Source organism: Empidonax traillii, unplaced genomic scaffold, assembly GCF_003031625.1.
Source record: "Empidonax traillii isolate 1590-97213 ecotype Southwest subspecies unplaced genomic scaffold, ASM303162v1 scaffold246:size859669, whole genome shotgun sequence".
Lineage (NCBI taxonomy): Eukaryota > Metazoa > Chordata > Aves > Passeriformes > Tyrannidae > Empidonax > Empidonax traillii.
In genome coordinates this window covers 129,251-148,981 of record NW_020955439.1, presented here as the reverse complement: position 1 = coordinate 148,981, position 19,731 = coordinate 129,251, and the positions used below count along the sequence as shown (strand labels likewise).

The 19,731-nt window shown below is 44.4% G+C and overlaps 1 protein-coding gene across 1 annotated transcript in view; it reads right to left on the bottom strand.

Annotated features, from left to right (window-relative positions):
- FGD3 (FYVE, RhoGEF and PH domain containing 3) overlaps nt 1-18,871 on the bottom strand; it is a 72,963-nt gene extending 54,092 nt beyond the window's left edge. The window contains exon 1 of the mRNA XM_027888819.1: nt 18,748-18,871. The gene's annotated coding sequence lies outside the window, so the exon portion shown is untranslated. The remainder of the gene's footprint in view (nt 1-18,747) is intronic.
- Nucleotides 18,872-19,731: the final 860 nt, after the last annotated feature.

Below are 19,731 nucleotides of genomic sequence, written 5' to 3'. Positions count from 1 at the left end.
TTAAATGCCATGCTCACAGGAACTGACCTCCCTCCCCCAGCTCACTTCACTTCCGACCACCACTGCGGTTGGTGACTCAGAGCACATGGATGTGGCCACTGGAGCTGCAGGAGTCACAGGAGACTGCTGCTGGCTTTGAGCTTCAAACCATCTGAGAGGCAGCACGGAGGCTGGGGATGGTTCAGGAGCCTGAGTCTTGCTGAAGCAGAAAAGAGAAAGCTAGATGGTGGAATCAGAGATTCCCAGCACGGTTCAGAGTGGAAAGCACCTTAAACATCATCCTGCTCCAACTCCTCTGCCATGGGCAGGGACACCTTCCACTACACCAGCTCCAAACCCTGTCCAACCTTGCCTTGAACACTTCCAGGGATGGGGAATCCACAGCTGCTCTGGACAACCTGTGCCAGGGCCTCACCACCCTCACAGGCAAGACTTTCTTCCTAATATCCAACCTAGACTTACCCTCTTCTAGTTTGAAGCCATTCCCCCTTGCTCTGTCATTACATACCCTGCTAAAAAAATCCCTCTCCAGCTCTCTTGTGAGCCTCCTTCATCTCTTCAGGAAGTTTTTTTTGCTTAGATACAGTTTGATATTAATGCAAGAACAGTCAGTGAGAGCAGTGACATGCCATGGAAACAAAAAAAAAAAAACCACCCCAGTTCTCAGCACTCAAACGCTCAGATTGCTTCACAGCCCCTCTGGGAAATGAGGGGCCTCAAAAGTGACAACAAATGCAATTCAGCCAGCATGGGATGGAGCTGGTTAAAAGATTTCCATCAAAGGTCTTGAAAATGTTTGATGCTCCTTCTTCCCCTTTCCTGCTCTCCCATCAGAATCCTGCTGAGAATCCTGGGAAGTGATAAAGGAAGAAGCCAAATGTAAAATTTTGAATGAACTCTGCATTTCAGGGCAGGCTCCATTCCCAGGTGCCACAAAGGTGCTGCTGCTTCGGGTTCTTATGGGAAAAACACAATGCTGGGATTTGGTGTTTGGTGTACTTTTATCCCGTTCTGACCAATTTTAAATGCCTTAGGTGGGGATCCTTCCTTTAGCAGATGTTTCTGGAACATCTCGAGGGTTACTGTAGAGCATCACTGCCATCGTATCCTCCATAAACCTGCATCAAGATTTCCCACCTTTATCCTCATCAGATTCTCCCAAACCACATTCCTGCAAGCTGATCCAAATCAAGGCTGTGCTTCACCAGCACCGGCACACACCTTACATTTCTCATCACACGAATCACAACAGGCATAACCTGGGGAAAGGAGTTTCCAGCTCTGAATTCTGGTCTCCTTGAATAGGTTTTGACATACAACTGCTAAAAAAACTGCTTTGCACACCCATTTCAGGGCAGTCTGTCTGTCATTACAACCTTGTTTTTATTGCCCCATCCAGACCAGCACCTAATCCAGGTGCAATGCCAGTCCAACACCCCTCTGCCTCTGGGACACTTAATAATTGATCCCACAGCCGGGGATTGCTCCACAACTGCTTTAATGAAACCATGACACAATTTTAATGACTCTTTCAACGTCATGTACTTTCATTTAAAGAATTAGCTTTTCACCAGACCAACACCAGCCCTCTCCTCACAGTCAGGAAAAGATTTTGGAGTGACCAAAATGAGGAGCTTCAACACCTAACTCTGTATTACAGCACTACTCAACACAGGTGGGTAAACCAAATCCTGCCAAGATCTTCCTACTTCTAACACCACAAGGTAAAGAAAATGCAAAAGCACAAGCATGTCTCAGAAATCCTGCTGCTGGAAAGTCATTACACACAACCTCACACTGGGGCAAGGGAAAAAAGAAAAAAAAAGGCAGAAAGTGCCCAAGCAGGCACTCAACTTCTGGTGTGTTCACCCTGTTTTAGGCTTTTTATGCTGCTCTGAATACAGAGAACAAGGACAAAAGCAAGGACCCTTACCAGGCCAGTCAAACACCCCACATTCCCACCAGAGTGGCAGTGATAACACCAGCTGAGATGTAATGCAGGATCAACTCAACTTCAAAATTTAAACACCCTCCAGGACAAAAAGGCAGAATCTATCAGTGTCTGCATGGAAGGTCATCTTTCCCTAGTAAAAAAGTGATATTTATTATTTTTCCTGTTATTTTGTAGCAGGCTGCCAACCAATTCTTGCCATAAACGAGGTAAGGGTTAAAACACAGCAGCTGAACGGGGAGAAGGAGCAGCTCCCAACCCTGGAGATTCCAAGGGGGCTGGAGCCTTGGAATCAACCACCAGAAAAACCACACTGAGAACAGAATAAAAAGGCACTTAAAAGGCAAATGAGGAACAAACCAAAGCAAAGCACCACAGAATACACTTTCCCCCAGGACTAACAACGGGCACAATAAAGCCCCGAAACGAAAATATTTTCTTTTTCCTGTATGAAACAGGACGTGGTACTGCAGTTAGCAAGCACTTACCTCTGGCTCACAGGGCTATTGGTAACAGTGAAAAAATAAAATAAAATAAAAAAAACCATAAAAAGCTCTTCTTGTGTTTTTAACCCAAACTGAGCCCTCTGTGAACATCCAGAGGGACGCTGAGGACACGCCAGCCCCGCACAGCCCCGGGGTCAGCTCCCTTCGGTCACAGCCCCAAATGACAGGGCTGTGCCCAAACCTCTGTGTAGGAAGGCACTCAGCTCATCCAGGCTGGCACCAGGGATATGTCCAACCTCAGCATCTGCTGCAGAGAAGGTGGGACCAGCTCCTCGCTGGGGAAGCAGCTCCTCGCTGTTCACCACGGCTATCCAGGCAGCGGATGGATGCAAGTCCTGAGACTGGAAAACTCCACTTAGCCTCCTGGTTAATGAATCTCTAAGTGGTTATAATTTAAACTCTGCTGGAGCGTAGATGAGGACTGATGGATTTTGGGGGTATTTTTTTAAGCAGTCATATACGTTCTCTCACGTGGTTTAATGCAAATACAATCATTTCTAGCTCTGTGTCTGCAGTGCTGCTTATCTGAGGGTGACAGCCTACACAGTCAATGACCTGACCAACACCACGGTTAAACTGTGTGCTTCTCCAAGTTACCACAGAATGGTTGTGGAAAAGACCTCTAAGATCACCAAGCTGAACTGTCAACCCCCCATGTTCACCACTAAACCATGTCCCAGAGTGTCACATCCACACATTTTTTTGAACGTTTCCAGGGATGGTGATTCCACCACCTCCCTGGGCAGCCTGTGCCAGGGCTTGACCACCCTTTCAACGAAGAAATTTTCCCTAATACTCAAACTAAACCTCCCCTGGCACAAAGTGAGGCTGTTTCCTCTCGTCCTGTCACCTGCTACCTGGGAGAAGAGGCTGACACCCCACCTGAGCGGCAACTCTCAAGCTCTTTCATGCTTGTTCTGTGACAAACTTGTACCAAAGTTGTTCTTTTTATTTTGCTTGTATTTGTACCCCTCTGCAGAGTTATCAGTCTGGCTGTAGGTTTCATCTCTCAGCTGACTTGGACACAGGTGCCCACCAGCAACCTTTGCAATACAGCATTTCTGTCACACCTCAGAATTTGGACATCATAACTCACATTTCTGGTCCTAAACTCTGGCAATACAATTTCAAGCTCCAGTGACATTCATGCAGGAGAGCTGGGGGATACTGAGCAGCAAACCCCTGTACCTGGAAGGCAGTTACAAACTTCTATGATTTAACAAAGTATAATGAGCTTTGAAAAGCTCATTCTTCTGCAGAAGAAGCATTTAGCTGACCTTCCCCACCCCCACACTCAAATGGCATAATTTAATTACTCCAGGCTAAAATAATCAGCACAGTAACTTTCTGTGACACCGAGATCAAAGGCAGAAGAGAAAACTCCCTCCCTCCGAGATTCTTCCATCTCGTAAGGAAAGCAGGTTAAATGACATACAAAGATTGAGGCATAAAGAGTCACAAAGTAAAGGAGAAGGAGCCCGGGGCAGATGTCAGCCAGTCTGACACTGCAGGTGACAAAAGCCCTGCCAGAACGCTGCTCACAGTGCACTTCAGGAGATTCAGCCATCACACGGGGCTGTCACACACTGTTCCTCCCCAAGAGAAAGGGAGGCAAGGAGAGATGAGCAGCCAGACTCATCCCTTTAGTGCATGCGAGTCTTGCCCTACTTCTGTGCTCTGAAATGCAAAGGAATTTGTTTAATTTCAGCATCAGATTTCAAGACCTCATTCCTGAAGCAGTCAAGGCCCAGATGCCAAAGTCCAGCTTAAGTTGCTGTAGGTGCCTAATTTAGAAGAGGGAAGGAGAACTGGATTTTCACTCCTGTATTTCATTACAATTACCACGAAATCCAGAATTCATTAATTCATATGACCTTGTTTTGCTTCGCGTTTCCCTCTTGCAAAAAGTTTAACTGAAGATGGAAGATAACGGCCCCTTCTCCCCAAATTATTCCTGATTTCAGGATTGAGTACTGGCCAGATAAAAAAATTAAGGTAAGCACATGATATAGACTAGAACACTGTCCAGGGAAATCTTATTTACAGCCAAGCATTTCTCCTCATAATTTTACCCTCACATTTCTTGTTCTAGCCAGGTGACCACAAGCAGGGGCATTTCTGACTCCCAGGCTGAGCCTTGCACAGCCACCACTGCGGGGTCCTTCAGCACAGCATCAGCCTTTCAACTTACCCTTCCTTCCCTCTGCCTCTTCCCCATCCAAACTGGCTTCTCATCTCATTTTTCCTGCTGATTAACTCAGTTTAGCTTTGGTCTCCAGGTTTAGCTGGGCTGCCTCCTGCAGGACACGGGGACGCTCAGCCAGGGTAAATGGTGCCCCAGGAGGGAACACCCCACACAAAACGGTCTGATTCCCACAGGCTGATCCAGGGATCAGCCAAAAGGCTGCTGAGCATGAGGTGCAGTGTGTAGCTGCAACTGTAAATGCATTCCCACCACGGGTTTCCTAAGTTGGAGCTATTGTTTTGTGTGTCTGACAACCCCAGAGCCCTCGGTGATGCCAGGTGTCTGCAGCACGGCCTCTCCTCTAAGATCACCCCCAGGAGGGGATGCAGGCAGAACCCTTATTCAGCATTCCTGAGAATTGCCTCTGATGATGCACAGAGCCTGCTTGTTTTTCCTTTTCCCTTGACATGTAACAGGTTTTCCATTACGATCAAAGAATCCTAATTTGTAATTACACTGATTATGCAAAGCAAAGAACATATTTCAAGCTAATAACACACCTGGGACTTCACATCTGTACTGCTCTAACACAGAAACTGCAACGATGGAGCAATCCATTACTGTAAAAACCCACAGAGATTTATAGCACAAACAAATAATCGCAGCCAAAGCCATTTCAATTTGTTCCTTTCAGGTTACCTGCAGCTGGGTGATTTACCCTTGGGATTCTCTCCCAAGAACAAAGAGAAAGATGGCAGATCTCCAATTCTCAGAACTGGGAAGGGAGAGGGGAAAAAAAAAAAAAAAGGAGGGAAAACAATTACACTGCCCACCTTCCAATGATTGAACAGACACAAGGGTGAGAAACAGTCCAATCTAGTCATACGAGCAAGATTCCATCCTTCATTCAAACCCATGTCATAAAAAATGCTTCATGAGCTTCATTTCTCCTTTTACTAGAAGCTTATTAAATTGTTTTTGCTAATGACAAAAGCAGCATGCAAGGGTCTCTCACTGCTCAGTTGACGTGCTTGTGCATCTTCTTAATGGCACACACTGCAATATGTAAAATCTCATTTAGCCATCAAGGAGAGTAAAAATTATCCTCCACTTAAGGTTTAATGGCAATATAATGCATATCCAACAGCGTCCCAACAACTGGCTTTCTCTTATAATCTTGAGTTGTTGTATTAGTTTTAGTAAACCAATAATTAGCCTCGCCTCATTTAAAAAGCCCGTATTTAGGTACTAAATAAAAGCAAGCAAACCTAGCTCAGATTCTTTGCTACAGAAGTGAGCTTTGCAGGGCAGGACTGGCTTTTCTGTGTGACCACAACAAGCTGTCACTCCACACTGCAGAAGTTAAGAAAATTCAACGTCATTATTGAAAAGCACAGCGGGTATTTTTACGCTATTTTGACAGCAGAGCTGCACATTTCAAAATCCAGAGCCATTTCACAATGATCACTAAAAGAAAACATATTTCAGCTCTTAGTGTGGCTGGGTAACTCCCTACTTGAAGTTTAAGGCTTTTACAGAAAATGACCAAGCCACAGAGTCTTTGAGGTTGGAAGGGGCTTGGGAAGATCACCCAGTCCAACCCCTTCAAAGCAGAACAGATCAGGCTGCTCAGAACCTGGTTTGACCAGCTCCAAGCATGGACAAACATATTCCCATATGGCATCTATAATCAAAAGAACAATGTAAATTCTCGATAAATAACGTTCTCAGTAAAGAAACCCCTTTCTGGAGCAAAGGACGCAGAAAAACCAGTTTATTTCTGACTGATGAGTCTGAACAGGGGCAGGAGCTGCAGAGGAGCAAACAGGTTGCTGTGGTCCCTCTGCTGCAAGGACTGGATGAGCGGGTGCCACGAGGGGCCAGGGCAGCAGTCACAGTTTGGAGAAGCCTTTAGGAGCCTGGACAGCACTGAGAGACTGACAGCAAAAGCATCCCTAGTCCTGTGCCATCTCCTGATGCCTTCCTCACGCTGGAAGTACCCAACAAAGCAATCCCACAGAGTGACTGCAAAGCCAGGCCAAGGGAAGTCGTGGAGGGGTCCAGCCATGGTGAGTGGTTATTTTTTGGAGACTTTGAGCAGCCTGTGATGATGACCAAAGGTCCACAGGCCACTGTAATGGTTTCTCAGCTGACTAGGGAACACAATCTTTACCCCACCCCTGCAGCCCCAGCCTCTGCATCTGCTCCACCAGAGACACACACACCCCCAGGTTATCCCACAGCTGCTCCCGAGGTCAAACTCCACGTCCCTTCCAACTCCGAGGGGACACACAAGCGGAGTCTGTGCTTTGCAGATGGAGCAGCTGAGAGCAAAGCATCATTCCCCCAGCCCAGATCAATGATTCCTCACTCTGGGATTCACAGTCTCCAAGGTCCAAAGTGACAGCAAGAGAAAGAACCTGGAAAAGGTTAAAGGTGTCCATGAGAACAAAGCGCAGATAAATAAAGTGGAAGAGGATGAAAAGCACTGAACGGGCTCCAGCATTTCAGATCCCAGAGCGGGCAAAGAATGGGATAAAGCATCCTTTATATTTATTTCAGTCTGGCAAGCTCCAAAGAAAGTAACACCCAGCTCAAAGGCCTGCAACACAGAGTACAGAGGAAAGCTGCAGAAAAAGGAACTAGTATTAGTTTTCCAACAAAACCTCAGTTAATTAATTGTATCTGTAGCAGCCATTTCATCTCTCCTGTTATCTATAATTGTACTTTCATCCAATCCAATCATCACTAGATGTGAAAACAAGGACATTTTGCAAGCACTCAGGTTATTATTTAGGACAACAGTTATAAATCACAAGTAACACAATCCTCGTGACTCACTGCTAAATCTTCATGCTGAAGTAAAAACAAATCACACTTCATAATTGCATTAGAACTCTGCCAGCAATGACTTTAAAGACATTTTTAAGGAATTGGAAGCTCAAGATGAAGATAAACAGGTAACCTTTTCAGTCAGACCATTAACCCAAAATATGCATTCAGATTGATGCTGTGAAAATAATAAACATTTTCTCTTGCTTAGGTGACAGCTTTCAGTTCTGAAGTAAACTAAGAGAGAACTGGGTCTATCATTACATGAAATGCAACTGGCAACTCGCACTTTCAAATATAAATGTATAGCTAAGAGGAATAATTATAAACCATGTTATTTGCACAGGAGCTGTCTGAATATTTGTGTTTAAAATTATATTGCATAAAACAGCACACGTATGACAGTCACTGTCTCAGTAATTATTGGTTTCCATGAAACTTCTGAATCATGAGTCCATATTATTCTTTTGTTGATGGAGAAATCTCAATGCATACAATGTATGCTTGCTGGTAAAGCTGCATTATTGAGAAAGGATGACTGGAGGGATTTAATTAGAAAAGCCATTACAGAAATTCAGATGCTATTAAGAAAAATGTGAAGAATTTTCACTGTAGAAGAAAAACAGTAAAAGAAAATATCATTACAAGATTATTTCAGATAATAAATGACTTGTAATAAATTTACAGTTCTGAGCTCATAAGAGCATCATAATCACCATTTGCAGTGAAAGCATATTTTAGTTATATCACCACAATCCTCTGATGGGTTGTGGATAAATAAATAATTTTTGTTTGGCTTGAGTTTTTTCAGAGCTATTATGGTATATTGGTTCCAGTCAGCTTTAACTGCTGCCCAGCTCAGGTCACAAGGAGATGAACAAGACACCTGTCAGAGCAATATCTTTACACGTGAAGTGACGACCTGAGTTGGCATCAACCAGCAAACAACAAAACAGTAACGCTAGTACATCTCCAAATTCCCTGGGACACTTGGGGCTTCCTTCAGCAGACACCGTGAGCCCTTCCAAAAAAGAAAAGAAATGAACAAAAACCTCCCAAGCACATGCACAGGTGGATGGCAGTAAGGTCTGACCGTGCCCTGGTGCTCTGCTCCAGCCCTGTGAGTGATCAGCAGACACCAACTCATCAACCCCCTCAAAACACACGACAATTGTCACATCACACAAAGTTGCTGCTCCAAAGGCACCTTAAAGGCACGGCTTGAGTTGGAAGGGACCATGAAGACCATCTCGTTCCAACCCCCTGCCATGGGCACGGTCACCTTCCACCAGACCAGGCTGCTCCAAGCCCCGTCCAACCTGGCCTTGTGACAAAACCACCAGAGTAAAATCAGAAACAATTGGGAAACTCTAGTTAATCTGTCCAGGTTTCTGGTCACAGATTATTTCCTCTTCACAGAAAATTTCTTCTTCTCTGCCTGCCCAGATATGCGAGTGCAACTCCTACAAGCCCTATTTTCCTAACCCAGTATCTCCAAAAAACATTCTTTGACTCAAGAGATCCCTCTTCCTCCTGACAGAGCAGCCAGTTTGGGATTCTGAGATGTTTTTAAATGACGTGTACAGACCTGTAAGATTACTAAAACATGTACTAGGTGGCCAGCAAATTGAACCTGTCAATGCAAAACGAACCGAAGACTGACATGCAGTGTTTGTTCCACTAAACCAGTCACACATTTTTTGTATCAAATGCAAAAAGAACCAAATATTGACATGCAGTGTTTGTTCCACTAAACCAGTCACACATTCTTTGTATCAAATGCAATTCCTTGTGGAAGATTAACGGAAGTAGTGGTTAATTAATGGAATCTAGTAGTCCTTAGCTGGGCATCTTGTGCTCTATGCCTTTCTCAACATAAACCTGTTGCAGGGCACACTGTCTTTTTTGTGTGCATAGAATTTAAACTCTAATTACATTTAACAGCATAAAATTCCAACCCACCCAGCAATCTGTTGGAAATACAGATGGATAACGTTAAATTAAATTGCTGGGTTTGGGCATTTGAAAAAAAAAAAATAAAAATTTTAAACAATGACAAGAAAAACCAACCAACCAACCAACCAACCAACCAACCAACCAAAAATCACCAACCAAAGAGCTTAGGCTGTCCCAGGAGGGAAGCACAGATCCACATGGAAAGCACTGGGCCTCCCTGGGGTGTGGCAGGAACAGCAGGGAATGAGGGGTCTAGAACGTTATTCTAGCTCAAATTTTTCCCCCCATGTCTAATTTTTAACTTGTTCAATGAAGGAAGGAGACCAGTAAGTGGGGAACGCTCTAGAACAAGCACGTGATGCTTGGGAACAGACAGTACAAAAAGTTAATAACTGCAAGTTGTAACAGGATATTGAACTGAGGAGAGGGAAGGTCAACCTGTGACTCACACAGGGGCATAAGCAGGTAAAACCCACCAACAATGTGCAATACTCTGCTCCTGTTTAACCTTCTTTGATGACCTTTATTTTCCCTTGCAAAATGGCTGCAGAAATTAGTCCTTTATTTTGCCTATGGGTGGCACTTTGCACCCTTTCAGAGATGAAGTCACTCCAGGGTGGCACCAGCTAGTGAGCACTAAAGATGACTTCATTCATTGCATTTTCACTAGGTATGAATCCATATTCCACCTGACACTGCACCATAAGATGGGTACCAGCAACAAGCTGTCCCAGGGGTCAGCAAGCAATGGGAAGAAATGCCTGTAAATGTTTAACACCAAGGAAAAAAAACCGTCTCGCCTCTCCCTCTGATGCCAGCTCTGGGCACGAGGGAGGGTTGGCAGCACCAGGAATTGTGATTAACTGGGCACCCCCAGTTACTGCAGCTGAGCAAATGACTGCCTCCTCCTCCTCCTCAGACCAACCACCACTGCCTCTGTGATCAGAGACAAGAAGAAACCTCGAACTGACACATTTTGTCTCAAAACTGGGGCAGGCTGAGAGCTCGCATTTAAACGACTGAGGAGCTGAGCTGAGCTACGGTGACTTAACTGTTCTGCCACATTTGGATTGCAAAGAGTTGCATTCCTGCATTCTTACTGGGTTAAAATTCTTCTTTTGGTTTAGGGCATCCCTTAATTTAGGACAAAAAAGAAAAAAAAAAGAGAAAACAAAAATAAAAATCCCTACTCCCCCCCAACTTCAATAGGAACGTTTCAAAGGCCAGTACTGGTTCCTTCATTACTCCCAAGGCAATTAACATTTTCAGGCTACCTGAGAACAGGTCCAGGGACTAACAGCACAAAAGGATTCTGTATTTTGCACTGCAGAAACTGCATTTAATTCTCTTTTCTCACTTGACTCAGAGGTTTAAATTGGGGGGGGGGGGGGGGTGGAAATAACTTGGAGAGATTTTTCAAATGTTCAGCTTTCCAATAAAAATGGGAATTTCTTTTAAAGAACTGAACAGAGCAAAGTCTCATTAAGCAAAAATAAAACTCCCACAAGCAGCACTCATCCAGAATCAAATAAGAATTAACACTTCACTAATCCTAAACCAGATTTACTTTTGCAGGTAAGGGATAAGGGAGCAGATCAGATTAGGCAAGACAACAAAACAAGATGGCTTGGCAGAAAGGTATTCATAAATAATTCAGGCCCTGATCTTTGGCTATTAAACCACAAAGAGTAATGGTAAAATTGGTTTAATGATCTTGCACCTGTCACACCACCATTTACACGCATTTCTTAGATGAAGCTGCCATATCAGAAAACACATCTGATATGTTCATTAATTATACAACCAAACCCCCGCTTTATATGAGCATTCACCTCGTTTCTCACCCCCAGAATAAATCTGTGTGCTGGGTTCATTCCTGCTGTTACTGTGGTTTAAATACTGTGTGTGCATATTGATCTGTACACTTGTTTGATTCACACACGTCGCCCCAGTCTGACAAAAATCAACTCCCAAACTCATCCCGGCGCACAGTTTACTTCAGCGCGGCCTGATCGCTGATTTCCCACCTTGCCAACGCTTCTTGTGCAGCACAAAACGATGAGCAGGGACACCGAAACCCACGAAACTCCTGAGGACTGCAGGAACTCAGGCTGAGTCTTAATTAGCTTGTTTTTGTTTGTTTGTTTTCACCCAACAGCATGATGAATTTTTCTTTTGTCTTTTAATATCAAGGAAGAAACAGGCTAGTACTCATATTCACTCTGGGTAATTATCTCCAAAAGCTGAGCTCCTCTTCCTGCACAGTGCTTTCAAAGGGAGACAGGCAAATTACAGCAGATAGGATCAGTATACCATCCACAATGCCATATTTTGCAGAAGCTATTTATTCTCTGCTTTGTCCTTTAACAATGCTTTAAACCAATTGCTGATTTGTTTGGATAATTAACATCCAAAATCCAATTTTTCACAGCTGAATTGAAGTGAGTTTGAGTCCCAGAGAATGTAGCTATTCATCAGCAGACAGCCCTCACCGGGTGGACGCTGCAGACAATGCAATTACCGAGCCTGGAAGGGATGTAATGTACACCCCCAAAGAAAGTATTAATAGTGGGATGAGCAGTGAAGGATAAAGAAGAAAGCAGCACTTTATCATTGCATGGAAGAACAGTACTCATTTGCAAGATCTAATTGCCTACATCATGCATGGCTGTGTTGAGAAACAGTAAGTACTTGAGTGGAAAACTCATGAAGGGAGCTGGGTCATCCACAGCTTAATAAAACCACGTGAACTCTGGTATCCTCAAGTGGCATCATTAGTCCACTCACTCATGTCAGTCTAATTTTCATTACTATTACAAGTAAACCTATGGCAAAGGTGTCGTTACCTCAGCTCTGCAAACGATACACTGGAATTCTTCGCATGTTTTGACTTCCCTCATCAAAATTTGAATCCATAAACACGGTGGATCTGGCAGCACAAACCTGTTTCGGGCTAACTCAGCCATGCCACTTGCAGCCATAACCCTGCACTAACTTCTTGCTAGCCCTGCTGGTGGAAAAACATTTTAACTCCTGAAGGTCCTGTTAAAGATACTCCTTTAACGCAAGGAAAACTTCCCTCACATTAAAGAGGATCGACGGTCACACCTGCTGCACTTCACATGTTCGATATGCTTCCATTTTCCCCACTAATTATGATTTTCAGTGTTAACTGGGAGCTACTGTAGATGTAGTAAGGGATCTGTCCACACCCATCAGAGGAATTATTCGCCTACCAGTAGATGCAATGTCTCCTTTCTGCCTCCCTTACTGCTGAAAACACATTGGTTAAGTTGGTGACATCTTAAACTTGTGTTCTTGGTCCTCACTTTCTTTTTCTCTGCTTTCCTCAGATGACCTCCAAACACACCCAGTGAGCACAGAATCCCAGGAACAGGGGTAGGAGGGCAGCTGGCACGGCCTTCAGCAGCACAACTCCTGACTGGCACAACACAGCTATCTTTTTTCCCACTGAACTGTGATTTTTTTGATCCATAAACACAACACAAATTATGTAAGGATGGAAACTTACCCACTTTAAACACAGGCTCTCAATCAGCTATTCTGAAGAATTCCTTTAAAACCACGAGCAACACCATGGACACAGCGTGATGTATCACAGAATCATCACAGAACAGTTCGGGTTGGAAGGGACCTTAATGATCATCTAATTCCAAGCCCTTGCCATGGGTAAGGACCCCTTTGACACCTTCTCCCACCTTCCTTTTTCCTCTAGTTGCTCCATTTAGCATCTGAGTCAAAGGCAAGCCAATGCTGGACACCGCTGTTTTAAGCAGAAAAATGTGTCTGTAGGAAGTTCCCAGTATGCACAGCTTCATTTTCTCGAACCATTTGCTTTTTCACTACCTCTTTAAGGTAAAGAAAAGACACCTTCAACCCCACCACTCATCTGCTCCACCCCACTGCTGCCTGACCCCACAGCGTTCAGCTCTTCTCCCTGGGCACACTTCAAAGACACCCAGTCTGAAAGACTTGAATGTCCCCCTAGATTTAATTAAGTGGCTTAGAAACAAAACCCATTCCACATTAATTTAATAAACACATTCACATACTATTTGAGAGAGCTCTTTATTCAGTTTCCAAGAACATAAGGATGAAGGGGAAAAAAAAAACAACAACTCAGGATTTTCCCCTACTTTGTAATATTCCCTTAGTCTTCTCTCTTCCCTTGTCCCATGTCCCTCTCCAGCTCTCCTGGAGCCCCTTTAGGGGCTGGGTCCTGTCAAACTGCCTCTTGTCAAACTCAAATCTCAGAATACCTTGCTTAAAACAGGCACAAGAGGCTGCTGCTCAGAAAATCCATACAGTAGAAACTACTTATTTTCATGGAAGAAAGAGACAGAACAATCTTTCAAACCAAGGTCACAGATATTCTCTCGAAGCTCTTGGCTTCAAGAGCCCACAGCCACGTTTGAATTTTGAGAACAATTTCTCTCTCTCGAGTGCAAAGATTCCACCATTTAGTCTAACCAGCAATTCCTCTTCCTTGGTCAACCCATGCTAAAACTCATGCAAAAAAAGAATATTCTGAAAGTAGGAAGATATGCAAGTTCTGTTGCACGCAGCAAAGTGTATGTTATGTTTTTACCTCAAAGTTTAAAAAAGCATGTAATTCCACTTCCCTGGGAGTATGAGAAACCAGAAGAAACTACCATATTAATGGCAATATTAGCATATTAGTGGCAATTAATGGAATTGCCTGTATTACCTTGACATTTTAAGTTACTTTTCTAATCAGTTCAGAGGGTGTGGGAGCTACTCAGGGTTTACACCTATACTAAAGTTTCTCTTCATTTTCTTTGAACATTGATGGTAATAGCACAGTTTGTGCAATTCTCAACACTGCCAAGGAAAATACTCAAATTATTCCAAAATACAGATAATTCTCTCCTGAGGCAGACACCCTGCTTTTCCCATGTAAATACAGACACTAACCATAAAACAAAAGAAGTCCCACTGATTGATGTAGCATTTTCAGTAAGCTTTGCTCAGTGGATTCTTCTCCAAACCACTGACACCCAGCCCTTCTCACAACACGCTCTAAAACCCTGTGCTAACCCTTTTCTTTCCCAGGCATTATTACCCTGGCTCTGCTTGAGGGAAAGTCCCCCCTGACAAGAATTGCTTCAAACAGGTACAAGCACAGTCAGATCGAGCTTCTGGGACCCAACAGATTCTTGCAGACCTTACTCAGGGGGGTTAAATCAAAGTTTTTCAAGCCTGACTGTGGACATGGGCCTGAGCACGAGTCATCCCACGGATTTCAGGGGCACTGCTCACAGCTGCAACACAGAACCCCACGAACACTGACCCACAGCTTTCAAACCGGGACTGCCCACACGGCTGAGAAGTGGTTTATGGGCTCAGAGCCCCGCAGAAAGACATTGAATTTTGTAAGCATTGCCCCAGAAAAGGCAACACTTTACCCACGTTTAATCTTCAAAATGTCTGCTATTATAAGGAAGTCACCTCCAACTACTGCTGCATGATGAAAGACACAAGCAATGGTTCTAGAAAGCCCACTTAGAGACTCATTGCCCACCTCACCCCTGGCAAAGCAACAGCAGTGCAACTAAGAACACAAACACAACAGAAAGTACCACTGCAAAGTCAAAATCTGGTGTTACTACTAGATGGAAGATATTCTCCAGTCCATTACCAACATAAACCCCCTGGCTGTCAGTAATGTTCCATCTTGCTCCAGTCTCAGTCCTCCATGACCTAGATATTCACTGATTAGTACTTCTGTGCGTTTAACTCTTTAAGGGTCCAGTCCTGAAGCTCTTCATATTCTTCCATCCAGGCTGCTCAGGAGGAACACAAGAGCACTGGGCAGCTCCTTTGGAAGAGGAAACTCAACACCTGGCAGGACCAGCACGGGAGCTCCTTTAGCCTTCTCTGTGTTGTACCCATTGCCACTCATTCTGGGCCTCATAACATAGTTGTGTTTGTGTTCTTACTTGCACTGCTGTTGCTTTGTTACTTTATTGTTTAGCCTTCCCACCTTCTGAAACCACGCCATTCTTACCACTCATTCACTAAATACAACCCAAGTTAAACCAGCTTGTCTTTCATAACCAAAGGAGTTGAGACCTTGAGCTTTTTTTCAGTGAAGTGTTGTTTTTTGGTTTTTTTTTTTCCCCCAGATCTCTACCATTTTTGTGGCAAGGGTTTTTTATTTCCCACATCTGCATTTATAGGGGAAATTAAACTTCAACTGATCCCAGGCTTGAGTGAAAAAGCTCAGTTTTGGTTTCCTGTTGGAACTTGCAAAGGCAGAAACTTCTTTGCGGGGGGTGGGGGAGTGAGGCAAAGAACAATAGCTCCATAAAAGCAGAATTCAATTTTAACATTGAACTGTGAGTTTATCCACTGTGATGAAGTCTTCACTTTTCTGAAGGGGTGATGAGTGGGACCCTGTAAGTTGGAAGGAGTTTTTTAGCCTTGGGTGCAGTCTTTCACGTCAGCCTATACACCAACACTCCCCACCTACTGGGAAGGGCCAAGAAGCAGGATTACACTGCAAGCTAATGCCAGTCTCTGACACACAGCAAAACCGCCTTGTTCCTAATAAAATACCACCAATTAATTAAATCCTGTTTTCTAGGACTGAAACCCACTCTCTTCTCTTTCCTTTCCCCACTTAGAAATTGACAAAATGAATCGGAAAAAACCGAAATACAAACAGCTTGATTTCAGGTGACTGTCACTGAGATCTCGGAGCACTCCTGCTGAGAGCAGGGGGAGGAAAAAGCCTCATTTCCACCACTGACACCCTTAAGTACCAAGGATGCTGTAATGGCATCACCAGTGTCAATCTGCCCTATCCCCATTGGATTTTCATGCATTAGAGGTTTGGATTTCCTTACAGTACCAAGCTCGACTCCAACCCTGGGAACGAGAAGGGAGTTTTGTTTTGTTGTTTGTGGTTGGGCTTTTTGAGGGGGGAGGGGAAGGGTGAATTTAGGTTTGTTTTTTAATTACTCCTATATTCACAACTTTCAAGTTTTTGCCCTCTAGCATTATGGTATGTTTCCTAACTCTAACAATCTTGAAAGCAAAGTATGTAAACACAAAAATGTGTATAAGCTAATTCCACCAGGCTCCTGCTCTTACTTGTTCCTCTCATCATGGATTTCTCTCATTGTTTGAGCCTCTGGCTCAAATGAAATCTTTTTCTCAGGATACTTGAGATGAATTCCCAAAGGACTGGATTTCCAGCACACTTGCTGTGTTTGAAATGGTAACATCAGGTAACAGTAAGGAAAAGGGGAAATGGGCCGTGTCACGCAAGGATGAGGTTCCTCAAAGGAGACAATCCTACCCAGTTCCAGGTAATTGCTGTCAAACATAACTTGTAAATTTAGCCCCAGCAACTAGACAGAACTCAACAGTTTTCCAAATTAAAAGATACCATTATATTATTCATGTAGCAGCAAACAAAACATTAGGTTAATGGGCCTGAAGAAGCAAAGGGGGTTCTTCATGTTCTCATGTCAGGATATAGGGGAATAAGACAAAGTCACTGCCACACTGGACTTACTTTTCAATTGCCTCAATGCTGAAACATCTCACAGCTCTGCCACAAGGGCAAGTAATCCACCTGTTCTCAGAAAATGTCACAGAAACCATTCTTTCTTTCCAAGTTTACACAGGCACGAGTGACAGCTGCTATGATTTTAACTTCCATTTACCCAAATCACAGCGGAGGCTTTTTCCCCCATCAACAAGTATTATGATAGTGCAGAAGTATATAATTACCCTCCTCTGCTGACACTGAAATGTCACCTCCACAGAACCTCTCCTACTACTTGTAGTTCCACTAAATTCACTATCGATTATATAGGCTGCTGTTACAAGTATAAAACAAACACCTGCTCTCCAACCCTAGAAAACCTGCCAGGAGGAGGCAGAAGACAGCACTTAAGGGAGAGATCTCCAGGTAAGATGTCTACTCCCCAAAGTAAATAATCATCTACAAGATTCCTGAGCTGGATCACCCCAAAATATTACCCTGTCCCACATGGGGACACACCAGAGGAACACAGGAAGCCCCAGGACCACAGAAGAGCTCAGCAGAAGTTTTCAGATTTGCAATGCCAAAACTGTGGGAGAGGCAGACCCTTAACTCCTTCTGGAGGTGCTCATGTCCCTGCTTAGATGCCACCTTAATTGTACAGCAAATTACATACACTGGACTGAGCTTAACCAGAGAAAATCCTGCAAACCTCATTTACTTTAAGAGCTGGGTATCATCAAAAGTCCCACAGCAACAGGAGCTGTGAGATACTCCCTCAAACACACCTCACAGAATGTCTAAATAACAAATATTTTAAAAACAACAGAACAGAAAAGGCGTGGAGGGAGAGCCTGATCCAGGTCCCCACGTTGTCATGGTGACTCCCCAGTCATTATGTACTTCAGATACATTTAGAAAAAAAGCTGCATTTTCACCCCTCCCCAAGCAAATAATGTAAGGAAGGAAAAGAAAATCCTGCCAGCTTGTCCCACACCACTCAAACAGAACCGAACCCTTTGATCAGGCAGCACCCCTGATCCATTTTAATCAATACCTTCCCTGCACCGTGAATCAGGTACTCAGACAACAGGGAAACAGGCACCGGCAGAAAATTCAAATTATCAATCTGTCCAATCCATTTATCACACAGGACGAGGATGCTATTTGAAACATTTCTGACCACGCTTGGACCACCTTCAGAATAATTTAAAAGGAATTACTTACAACATCATTTCATTCCTCCCCATCTGCAGGCACTGTTTGCAAGCAACTGGGTTTCCTTTTACCAAGCACTACCAGCCCCACATGTTTTATCACGGAGAGCGGGCAGCCCCAGCCAGCTCAAACGGGATGAAACCCCCTCAACATCCACACGCAAATGCCGCATAAATACGGGTTTTAAAAAGCGTAAAATCAACACAGCTCGTTAGGGAGCCGCGAGGAACCGCAGCAAGCGCTCGACCACCGCTAAATCACTCGCACTGAGCGAGCACTGCCCACCACCACCACCACCAAACACCCCCTCCTTGCACAGCAGGGAAAGGCTGATGCCCAGGCACAGTTGTTTGGTAGCAAGACACCATTTTCCCAAGGATACCTGAAAACAGCACGAAGGGTTCCATGAGCAGGCGGCACTGGAGCGGAGCATGCAGCGTGCAACGCTCACCGGCGCCTCGCCAGCCCCCGCCATCTGCCCCTCGCCCACCCACCGCCATCCCCATAACCCCCCAAACCTCCCCCATCACCCATCGATGCAGCCAGGCTGTTCTGTCCTTACTAAGCAGCGGAGGGACACCAGGTCACTTGAAGGTTGCCCGTTCTGTCCTCCTGCAGGGCCTCCCAAATCAAAAGTGCCCAGCGAAATTCAGGCTTTTCGGTGTCTCTCCCCCCCCACACCCCCTTTTTTTTTTTTTTTTTTTTTTTTATATTCATTCAAAGCTGTAGGAATACACACAGCCCTTGACAATGCCAGCTTGCATGATGAAAGAGCAAAAGTAGTTTTGAGGCTGCAGAATGCCTTTCCCGGGTTACCATGGAAATAAATGTGGGAAGGGGAGGGGGCTTCTCTGATGGCAACTGCTGCGACTCGGTGGAGATGCTCTAACGCCAGGCTAAGTGGGACTCCACTCCAGGAGAAGAAAACGTGCTTTGCTATTATTACTGTAATTTCACCAGCGCTTACTTTCATTTTCACCAAATTTCACTGAGTTGAAATGCATGAAACTTCCCCCAGACTCTGGCTGAAACAAGCACGGTGTAAGATCCCTCCGAAGAGGAGCCCAAGAAACTTTATTTACATACTGGAATTTGCACACATGGCAATTCATGCTCAGTTGCAATTAAAACTTGGTTGACAAAGTGGAACCTGTTGCAAGGCTGACTGAGTTTCAGGAAGGCTTGATAAGGAGCATCAGCTTTGTTGTTAAACCAATCCCAGTGCACCGGCAGAAGTGGCTGATATCTCCCACCCACATGGGAGGGGGAGAAATATCCTAACCCAGGTCCCTTCCTGACTTCTCTCTCACTGCAGCGATTTTATGCCCTAATCTGAGCTGACAATATGCAGCTTGTGCAAGAGCAGCCTCTCTTTCAGAGAAGGGAAAAAAATTATGAAAGCGTGGTTTTTACAACATCATCTCACAGCAGGAAGATGAAGTAATGCCACATTTACACACATGGAAAACACACTCCTGGTGCACGAGTGGAGAAACCCTAGAGGGAAGGTCCATCTCCCTTTGTGAAGCAGCAAGCAAACAGCCCA